The sequence below is a fragment of the Phoenix dactylifera genome, chromosome 16, assembly GCF_009389715.1.
Source record: "Phoenix dactylifera cultivar Barhee BC4 chromosome 16, palm_55x_up_171113_PBpolish2nd_filt_p, whole genome shotgun sequence".
Classification (NCBI taxonomy): Eukaryota; Viridiplantae; Streptophyta; class Magnoliopsida; order Arecales; family Arecaceae; genus Phoenix; species Phoenix dactylifera.
Genome location: NC_052407.1, coordinates 66,598 through 77,431, shown reverse-complemented (window position 1 = coordinate 77,431; position 10,834 = coordinate 66,598).

Here is a 10,834-nt window from a genome sequence, read left to right as displayed (position 1 = left end):
CATCTGCCTAAGCATCATAGCTGGGAGGTTCAGGAGAATGCCCTGAATAATGTGCTCTATGATGACCAGGTCTCACTCAGAAATGAGATCAAATCTTCCGCTCTTCGGAAACAAAATTCGACCTGTGAAGTTGTGCAACAACCTCATCTCAGCTGAAAGAGAGCTTGCTATTACATTTTCGGAATAGTCGAAATCATCATTCTCAAGAATCAACTGTAGAGCTCTCAACTTGTTTTCGGGCTTTTCTGGAGTTGCACCCTCGCAGGGGAGATGAAGCAACTCTCTCAAACTTTCTTCTGAAACCCTAACCCTTACTCCTCGGACTTCATATACAAGCCCTCCCATTCCAACTTTCAGGAAGGCATAGAACTCACGAAGCAACCCTGGATAAATCACCACATCTAGGGAGCAAAGATACTCCCATCCTTGCCTATGGATCCAATCACCCAACCGGAATCCTTCTTGATCCAAAAACTCGGAGTGGATCCTTCTTCCCGTGGTAACCGGTCTCCCTGCAAATTTTGCAAGTTGGTCTGAAGGGGAGGGAGGAGGAGGAGGCTCTACACGTGTCTCACCTTGTGGAGGCACTGTAGAAGACTCTGTAGCATTTCTATCAACACGGGTTGTCTGTGAAACCCTCCCGGATCGCTTAGCCACGGCTCGCTTGGGTCCCATTCCTTCAAGATCTTGATCTAACGGCTTGGGAAAGCTTCCTTCTACTGTTTGGAGATGATTGGAAGAGATTTGAGAGTGGAAAATAGGATTTTTGGAAGAGGACAAGATGAAACAGTGCCCTAGAATGCTCACGGGTCCTCCTTTTAAAAGTGGGGTCCCGTCGTTGGGTCGACCCCAAATTTTTCTTGGGTCGACTCAACGTTGGGTCGACCCCATTCTGGCTTGGGTCGACTCTAGTTAAGAAATTTTTCTTTCTCTACCTTTTCCTTTTTAAAAATTCTTCCTTTCCTCCAATCCTTACAAATTCTTACTGGGACAATGATACATTAGTAAGGAATCTATAGATGACTAGTTTGACTAATGTTTCATGGGTTTTTTGAAATGGAAGGAGAGTATCATGAGACAACTTGCTCCTTTTTATATCGCCTTAATCAAAAGGATCACATATGCCTAATTCCCTCCTAAGCATATAGAATCTATCTTCACTCAAAGGTTTTGTGAATATATCAGCTAATTGTTTTTCAGTACAAACATTCTCAATACATATGTTTCCATTTTGCACATGATCTCTAATGAAATGATATCTTATTTCAATGTGTTTGTGTTGACCCCCTAATGGATTTTGATGAATACAAAACACTAGAGTATAATTCCCTTAATCTTAACAATTTATTTGAGGATTTCAGGTGTTTAATTAAGAATATTGTTAAGAAATGTCTAGGCAAGTTCCCATATTTTTCAAGGATTTATTGAAGAAATTTTGAGATGAAGAAAACAGATCAGGGACAGCCGAGATGTCTCCGGTTTGTCCCAGAGACGTCTCTGGCACGAACAGAAAGAATTGGCACGTCTGGAGACGTCCCCGGCACCTGGCGAGGCGTCTCGCAGGGTCGGAGTCGACTCCCGACTTTGCGGAGTCGACTCTCTCAGAGGCGGCAGAAAGACCAAACTCAAGGGATGCGCGCGAGTCGTCTCCGAAGGACGCGGAGTCGTCCCCACGCATAAAAAGCAAACTTTCCGAGACGTCCCCAGAAAGCGCGGAGTCGACTCTCTCAGGGGATTCCAGAGGACTTGTTTTTCGGTGATAAAGCTACGGAGTCGTCTCCGACGTCGCGGAGTCGTCCCCATGCAAAAAGCGCAAACATCCCGAGACGTCCCCGTAAAGTACCGAGCCGACTCTCTCAGAAAAACAGAAAAACAAGCATTCAAGCTGCTCTTCTTCAGAGACGTCCCCGTAAAGCGCCGAGTCGACTCCAAACAACGTCAAAAGAAATTTTATACAGCCGAGACGTCTCGCGGTCAAGCGGAGACGTCTCCGGAGCGCCTGGGACACGACTGACACACTTTTGCAGGTTTGTTTGAATTTCAAACGTTCATATTTTTGTGTCTAACGGATCTATTGCTTTTTGGGCTATAAAAGGGAGCTTTTAAGTGTCTTCCAACAACTTCTCACCAACCTAACACAAGATCATTCAAGAGAGAAGAAAGTGAAAGAGGTTCAAGGGAGTTAGTGCTTTCAAGAGGAGAAATCAAGTGCATTCAAGCTTTCCCATCTGATTTTGTGCTCAACTACTCACTCCCACTCGGCATTCAAAGCTCACATTCAATCCAACACGATCCACATCGGAAGAACCACCATTACCCACGCTTCCAACGGCAAAAAGGGTTCTTCCGGGTTTTGTTATTTCTCATTGATATATTTGCCTTCTTAAGAGCTTTCAAATTTTTGTGAAACACTCGTTTATTGTGCTTGTTCCAGTCAAGGGACTTGGAACAAGGGATAGGTGTCCCAAGCCTAGGTTAAATTGGGGGATTGTAGGGTTCGTTGTTAGCCCGGTGTAAAACAACGAGTTGGGTAGTGCACTCGCAAAACTACCAGACTGTAATCGCGGATTATAGTGAAATTTTCAAAGGTATTTGGGGAGTGGATGTAGGAGCAGTGGAAGCTCCGAACCACTATAAATTTTCGTGTTTGCGATTGACTGTGCTTATAGCTTTATCTTTACTTTAGCGCATACACTTGTGTGTTTTGTTTTTAATTAGATAAAAAGTTTAAAACACCCAATTCACCCCCCTCTTGGGTGACCATCTCTGGGCAACAGTTTGTCTTTAGAGTGCTGAACTGGGTTTTTAGTAAGATTGATGGCACTAGTATTATCACACTTTATAGGAATGTTATCTAGTTTAACTTCATAGTCCTCTAGTTGTTGCTTAAGCCATAGTACTTGAGCACAACAACTGCCGGCAGCTATATATTCGGCTTCAGCCGTTGACAATGCTACTGAATTCTGCTTTTTGCTAAACCATGATACTAAGTTATTTCCTAAAAATTGACATGTTCCACTAGTGCTCTTCCTATCTAATTTGCATCCAGCAAAATCTGCATCAGAGTATGCAAGCAAATTTAGACAGGAGTCTCTCGAGTACCATAATCCTATGTTTGTAGTTCCTCTCAAATATCTAAGGATTCTTTTAACAGCACTTAGATGTGACTCCTTAGGATCTGATTGGTATCTAGCACATATTTCCACACTAAATACTATGTCTGGCCTACTAGCAGTAAGGTAAAGCAAAGATCTAATTAAACCTCTATAAAGCTTCATATCTATACTTTTTTCTTTTTCATCTTTGTTTAGCTTACTAGTGGGATTCATTGGGGTCCCTATTCCCTTGTGATTTTCATTCCCAAACTTCTTTAATATTTCCTTTGTGTACTTAGTTTGATGAATGAGGATACCTTCTTTAGTTTGCTTGATTTGTAATCCGAGAAAAAAATTTAGTTCTCCCATCATACTCATCTCGAATTCTCCTTGCATTAAATTAGCAAACTCTTTGCAAAGATTATCATTTGTGGTACCAAAGATTATGTCATCTACATATATTTGTGCCACTAGCAGATTTTTGTCTTTCCTTTTGAGAAAAAGTGTTTTATCTACATTTTCTCTACTGAAATCATTATTTAGTAGAAATTTGCTTAGTCGATCATACCAAGCCCTAGGTGCTTGTTTTAATCCATATAATGCCTTATGTAATTTAAACACATGATTTGGCAATTCATGATTCTCAAAACCAGAAGGTTGCTCAATATATACTTCTTCCTCTATAAAACCATTTAAGAAAGTACTTTTCACATCCATTTGATACAATTTGAAATTCATGAAACATGCAAAAGCTAGAAGTAATCTAATAGCTTCTAATCTGGCCACGGGAGCAAATATTTCCTCAAAATCTATTCCTTCTTCTTGATTGTATCCCTTAGCCACAAGTCTAGCTTTATTTCTTATAACTACCCCATTTTCATCTAATTTATTTCTAAAGATCCATTTTGTTCCAATTACAGATTATGCTTTGGTCTCTCAGTTAATGTCCATACATTACTTCTTTTGAATTGATTTAATTTTTCTTGCATAGCATTTATCTAATTGGTGTCTTTTTCAGCTTCTTCATAAGTCTTAGGTTCTAATTGTGAAACAAAAGCAAGATAATCATTTAAATTTCTAAGAGAAGATCGAGTTCTTACCCCTTGAGATGGATCACCAATAATTAAGTCTTTGGGGTGTCTATGTGCATACCTCCATTCCTTTGGCAAGTCTTGAGATTGTGGTGGCATGCAATCATTTTCTTTATCTTGATTTGGCACGTCATCAAGATTCAATTTTTCAAAGTCAATAATTCCTGCATCATCATCAAGAATATTTTCTCTCCTAGGAGAATCACTATCAGACTCATCAAAAATGATATTAACTAACTCTTCAACTACAAGAGTTCTTTTATTGAATACTCTGTATGCCCTGCTAGATATAGAGTATCCTAAGAAGATACCTTCATCTGACTTGGCATCAAATTTACTTAGATCCTCCTCGCCATTGTTTAAAATGAAATATCTACATCCAAATACTCTAAGATATTAAGCAGTTGGTTTCTTATTCTTCTAAAGTTCATAAGAAGTTTTCTTGGTTATTGGTCGTATTAAAACCCGATTTAGAATATGGCAAGCGGTACTTATAGCTTCAGCCCAAAAGTACTTTAGAAGATTTGACTCGCACAACATTGTGCGTGCCATTTCTGCCAATGTCCTATTTTTTCTTTCAACAACCCCAGTTTGTTGAGGTGTTCTAGGTGCTGAAAATTGATGTGAGATACCATTTTCATTACAAAATTCTTCAAAGTATTGATTTTCAAATTTAGTTCCATGATCACTACGAATTGCTATTAAGGTGAGCTTCTTTTCATTTATGATATTTTTATAATATTTAAAGAATGCTGAAAATGCTTCATTCTTATGTGCAAGAAATGAAACCTATGTATACCGTAAAAAATCATCTACTATAACTAGTCCATACTTCTTCCCTCCTAGACTCGCGGTTCTAGTGGGTCCAAGTAGATCCATATGTATGAGTTCAAAGGGCCTAGTGGTCGATACTATATTCTTTGATTTGAAGGATGATTTTGTTTGCTTTCCTAATGAAAATGGTCCACAAATTTTGTCCTTTTCAAAGGTCAATTTTGGCACATCTTTTATTAATTCCTTTTTGACTAGTTTTGATATTAAGTCCATACTCGCATGTCGTAGTCTACGATGCCAAAGCCAACTTGTTTCATTTTTCTTTTCTTCATTAGTAATTAAACATAATCCATTTTTCTTGCCTAATTCATGAAGATCTACCATGTAAATATTTCTTTGCCTTTGTCCTATAAATACAATGCTATTATCTTTAGGATTTGTGATTATGCATACTGAGGCTTCAAATGTGACTTTAAAACCTTTATCACAAAATTGACTTATGCCAAGTAGGTTATGTTTCAAACCATTAACTAATAAGACATTTTCTATAAAGGTAGATGGAGTAATAAAAATTTTATCCTTTCCAATGATATACCCTTTTCCATTGTCTCCATAGGTTACTACTCCACCCTTCTTAGATTTCAAGGTGAAAAATTATTCTACGTCACCTGTCATGTGTCTTGAACAGCCGCTATCTAGATACCATCGTTTATCCACCTTATTAGCTGCAAGACACCCCTGCAATCAAAATCAAGAATAAGCTTTAGGTACCCAAACTATGTTGGGTCCTTTAGGGTTAGTACTTGATGTTCCTTTTGGAACCCAAACTTTCTTGAATTTAAGCTTATAATTATTACTCAATTTGTTGTTGCTAGACTTTCTATAGTTACATTCATATGTTTTATGTCCTAATTTATTGCAGCAATGACAAGTTATATTTTCATTTTTAGCTTTCACAAATATGTTCTTTAAGTATTTTTGTTTCCTATTTGTTTTATATCCTAATCCAGCTTTATCATATACGGCCTTTTGACTATCAAGAATCATATTTAATTTGGTTGAGCTAAGTATAAACTTGTCTACTAAGGATTTGTATTTTTCAGCATCTTCTTTTAACTTGACATTTTCAGCAATTAGATTCTCGGTTTCATTTGTGAATCTCCTACTTAATGTTTTATAGTTATTAGATAGTTTCAGCTTATCTTTGATAAGAGACTGATTTTCATCTTTTAGAACTTTATTTTTATTGATTAGTTTTTTGTGTTCTTCCATGAGTTCTAAAAATGCATCATGTAATTCTTCAATAGTAAAATCACATTCAAGTTCAGAATCTACCTCATCGTCATTAGCCATATGACAGATATGGGCCGTCTCTTGTTGATCTTCCTCTTCCGAACTTGACACCTCACTTTCACTCCATTCAGCCATGAAGTTCTTCTTCTTAAGCTTTCTTGCCATCCACTTCAATTTCGGATAATCTATCTTGAAATGCCCGGGCTTGTTACACTCATAACAAATTGGTGTTTCCTTTTCCTTTTTTTTGTCCTTACCATTTTCTTTGTTTGAGCTACCTTTGAAGAAGGGCTTCTTTTTATGAAATTTCTTCTTTCCTCTCATAAATTTTCTGAATTTTCTTCCAAGCATAGCCATTCCTTCTTCATCAAATTCCTCCTCATCATCAGATTCTTCCGATTCAGTTTCATGTTATGGAGTGGTAGTCTTTAATGCAATGGTCTTTCTTCTCTTGACCTCATCTTCTGAATTTTGCCTCATGGTCAACTCATGGGTCATGAGTGATCCAAGAAGTTCCTCCAATTGCAGTGTATTGAGGTCATTTGCTTCCTGAATTGCTATTACCTTGGCCTTCCAAACTCTTGGTAGAGATCTGAGAATTTTTCGCACCAATTTAGAGTTAGTATAAGACTTTCCTAAACTTTTTAGCCCATTTATGATTTCCGTGAAACGAGTAAATATTTCAGTTATGGACTCAGTGGATTCCATTTTAAACAACTCATACTTATGTACTAATATGTTTATTTTTGACTCCTTAACTTGATTAGTTCCTTCATGTGTGACCTCCAGTTTATCCCAAATTTCTTTTGCGGAGATGCATGTAGATATTCTATTGAATTCACTTACATCTAGTGAACAGTAAAGCACATTAATTGCTTTAGCATTTAGTTGTGCTAGTCTTCTATCACTCTCATTCCAATTCATTTCTGGTTTGGGAATGAGTGTGCCCTCTATACTAATTGTGGGTGTGTGAGGTCCTCTAATTATAATATGCCACAATTCATAGTCTAGAGCTTGAATGAATATCCTCATCCTAGCTTTCCAGTATGTGTAATTAGTGCCATTAAATAGAGGAGGTCTATTTGTGGATTGACCCTCACTCATAGAACATCCTACTTGGGTTGTCATGATCTTTGTCTCTTGATTGTGAGATCAACAGAATACTATGTGAGCACCTCGCTCTGATACCACTTGTTGCCCAAGGTGACAAGCCAAGAGGGGGGGGGGGTGAATTGATTTTTCTAAATTTTTGCTATCTTACTTTAGTCAATTGATGAGTGAGTAAAATTAAACTAATACACAATACAAACACACAAGAAATATAGTGGTTCGGTGCTCTCCTAAGCACCTACGTCCACTCTCCAAGTGACCTCTTGAAAATTTACTATAATCCCACGGATTACAGTTGGATTGTTTTCCGGGCTCACAATCCAAAAACCTTTACACTTTGGTTTTCCGGGATCACCAAAAATCTATGTTGGTTTTACGAGCTCACTAACGAACCTTCACAATTGGTTTTACGGGTTCACCAATAAACCTACACCGTTGGTTTTGCGGGCTCACCAACAAACCTTTACAAGATGATTAATAAAAGAAAGAAGAAAGTTGAAGCTCCTAGATGAGCAAATATAACAATTATAAGCTACAAAGAAGAGTTTAGAATATAGTTATTGCTTGATGAAACTTCTCTCTTCTTTATCAAGAATGCTTTACTCTTCAAGGGTGGATGGAGCTCTTAATATCTCTTGAAATATGCTCAACCACTTCCTTTTGACTCTTTGAATGAAGCACTTGGATGAAGAAGATTAGGGCATTTGTCTTTCTTATGTAAGCTTTGATATTTTGCAAAAGAATCTTTTTCTCTGATGAATAGTGTCCCTTTAAATAGTTTTCCTCACCCATTGGACACCCCCCATTGATCAGATTTCAAAAACTAGCCGTTACTTACTGTTGGGAGGACAAAAAATACTTCTGCAGAACTAGCCGTTATGTTTCTGCCCGTGCTTGGGTCGACTCAACTTTTACTGGGGTCGACCCAACTTTCACTTGGGTCGACTCATGCAACATTGGGGTCGACCCTCTCAGAAAACACAGAACCTTGTATTTCAGCCTTCCTTCACTTGGGTCGACTCAACACTTTTTGGGACGACTCAAGGTTCAGTTGGGTCGACTTAAATTTCACTTGGGTCGACCCTCTCAAAGATTTCAGAGAACTGATTTTTGAATGACATAGCCTTTGGGTTGATTCATGAGCAATTGGGGTCGACTCAAGGTTGGGTCGACTCAAGTTCCATTTGGGTCGACCCTCTCAGGGATTTCAGAGACTTGTTTTCTTAAGGCTTGAAGATGGGGTCGACTCAACTTTCACTTAGGTCGACCCAAGTACTGTTCATCCGTGCCAGTGCCAGATGTTTCCTTGATGTGCCGGGGTCGACTCTACCAATCTTGGGGTCGACTCAATCCACACTTTGCTGCAACTTAAGGTTAGATTCATCCATATAATCAATGAAATAACCTTCAAACAATTTCGAATATATGTCATGGTGGTGCTACATACTCTAAACAATGAAAATTACTATTGTCTACTTAAGAGTACGTTTCACTTGAAACTTTGCCAAATTGGAATTTTGAATTCACTATCCCTTTTCTATCGCAAATTTTATCTCATTGTTAATCATTAAAATATATCTTGATCTCATTCTACTAATGTACCGAGAGTGACAAACTTAGTAATGATGTATCATATTACCTTGTAATATTTAATTAGGTATACCCTCAATGGTTGTGTTAATCATCAAAATAACACTATCATCCTCAGCAGTAATCCCAGCAATCCGTGGTAATTAACTGCAGGCTTTGTCATTATATAATGAGTAAGGAATGGCCGGTAAGATCTTGGGAGGGAATTCAGAATCGCATCCTTTCCCAGTTGATTGTGCAGGAAAAATTCGAGTGTGTTCAGGTGCTCAATCAACTCGATCATATACAGTACGTGATCAGTAACTAAAGTCCCATCCTTCATTCGGGCGCTGAAAATGGCACAACTAGTCTTGTGCCTTTCAACATCATCGAAAACTTCAGAAGATTTGTTCAACATTTGAAGCATGTAATACCCAGAAAAAAAAAAGGAAAGGGTGGACGGGCCGGCCCAAAAAGACCGGGCCCATTCCCCTTATTACGATCGTGCCCTAGGCACGATCGTGGAAGAAGAGGGGTGAAGGGGCGGCGGTAGCGTTCGGGGGGGGGGGGGGGGGTTGATCGCCGGAGAGGACCGAGCGCCGGAGAGGGTTCCGAGATCCGGCCGGCTGTGGGGAAGCCTTCCTCTTTCCTTCGGTGAAGACCCTCCACAAGAGAGGATTTTTTTTTTTAATCCAAGTTGTTCATAATTTCTCCGCCGATTCCTCGTCGGAAAGGTCGCTGGAGCACGCCGTCGGACCGAGGTAAGTGGGGCTCCCTTCCTTATGCTTCATATTCTAGATTTTGGGCTGCGCCGGTTGGGGTTTGGCCGATGAGATCGCCGGAGAAGAGTCCGAAACAGGGAACCCCTGTTTCGGCTTTTCTCCTCCGGATTTTGCCGCCGCCGGCCGCCGGTTGGCCGGGATCTATGGCATTGGGGGTTGATCGGGTTTGTATGGAGATTGGTGAGGGATTGCAGGTTTGGTTGGAGATGGGGGACGGCGGATCCGAGGCCTTCTTCCTCGTGATCCCGTCCTCTCCTCCTCTTTCCCCCGTCGGTTGGCCACCGGCGACGACGACGGCGGCGGCGTGGGCCACCGTGGCTGCCGTCGGGTGGGAGGGGAGCCGAGCCACCATCTCAGTGGTTCTTCTGTTGATGATGGAGGAGGGGGAAGGGAGGAAAAAGGGGGAATCTTTCGGTTCTTGGGGGGGAAGAAGAAGAAGAGGGATCTCCTCTTCTCTCTTTCCTTTGGCCGGCCACCATCGCCGGTGACTGCAGCAGAGGCGGCTGGCGATGGTTGGGCCAGTGGTGGCCGAGGTTCGGGTGGGTGGTGGCCGAGGGTTGGGCAGGTGGCGGCTGCTGCCCTTGGACCAAGAAATGGAGAAGGTGAGATGTACTCCCATCCGTGAAGAGAGAAGGGTCTTCTTCCCTTCTCTCTCATTCATCCTCCTTTTGGTCTTTTCACCGAGACCGGCCATCGTCGCCGGCATGGCGGCGGCCATGGCTGGCGACGACATAGGCCAGTGGTACAAGGCGGGGAGTCGGGCCTCCCCGACTGCCCCTAAATTTGGAGGGGTTGAGATGATTAGGGACCTAGTAATGGGCCCCAAAGTATATGTAAGTTATGGTTCAGAATATTTTAATATTAAATAATTTAGTTCGTGATTTGTAATTGATGTTGTAGGGGAAGAGTCAGCGGTACGAGGAGGTTTTGATCAGGGGACTCAGCACCCCAGCTTGTAGGTTATGATCCGGATCCGTATTTGAGTCAGTCCATAAATTTCTGTAAGAATTCCTACAACTGAGCACCTCTATTTATGCATGTATGGAATTTATCGTTGGTTATAATTTATCAGTATGTTGATATTAATTTTATGAGCTTGTATGACACATATGAGATGTGC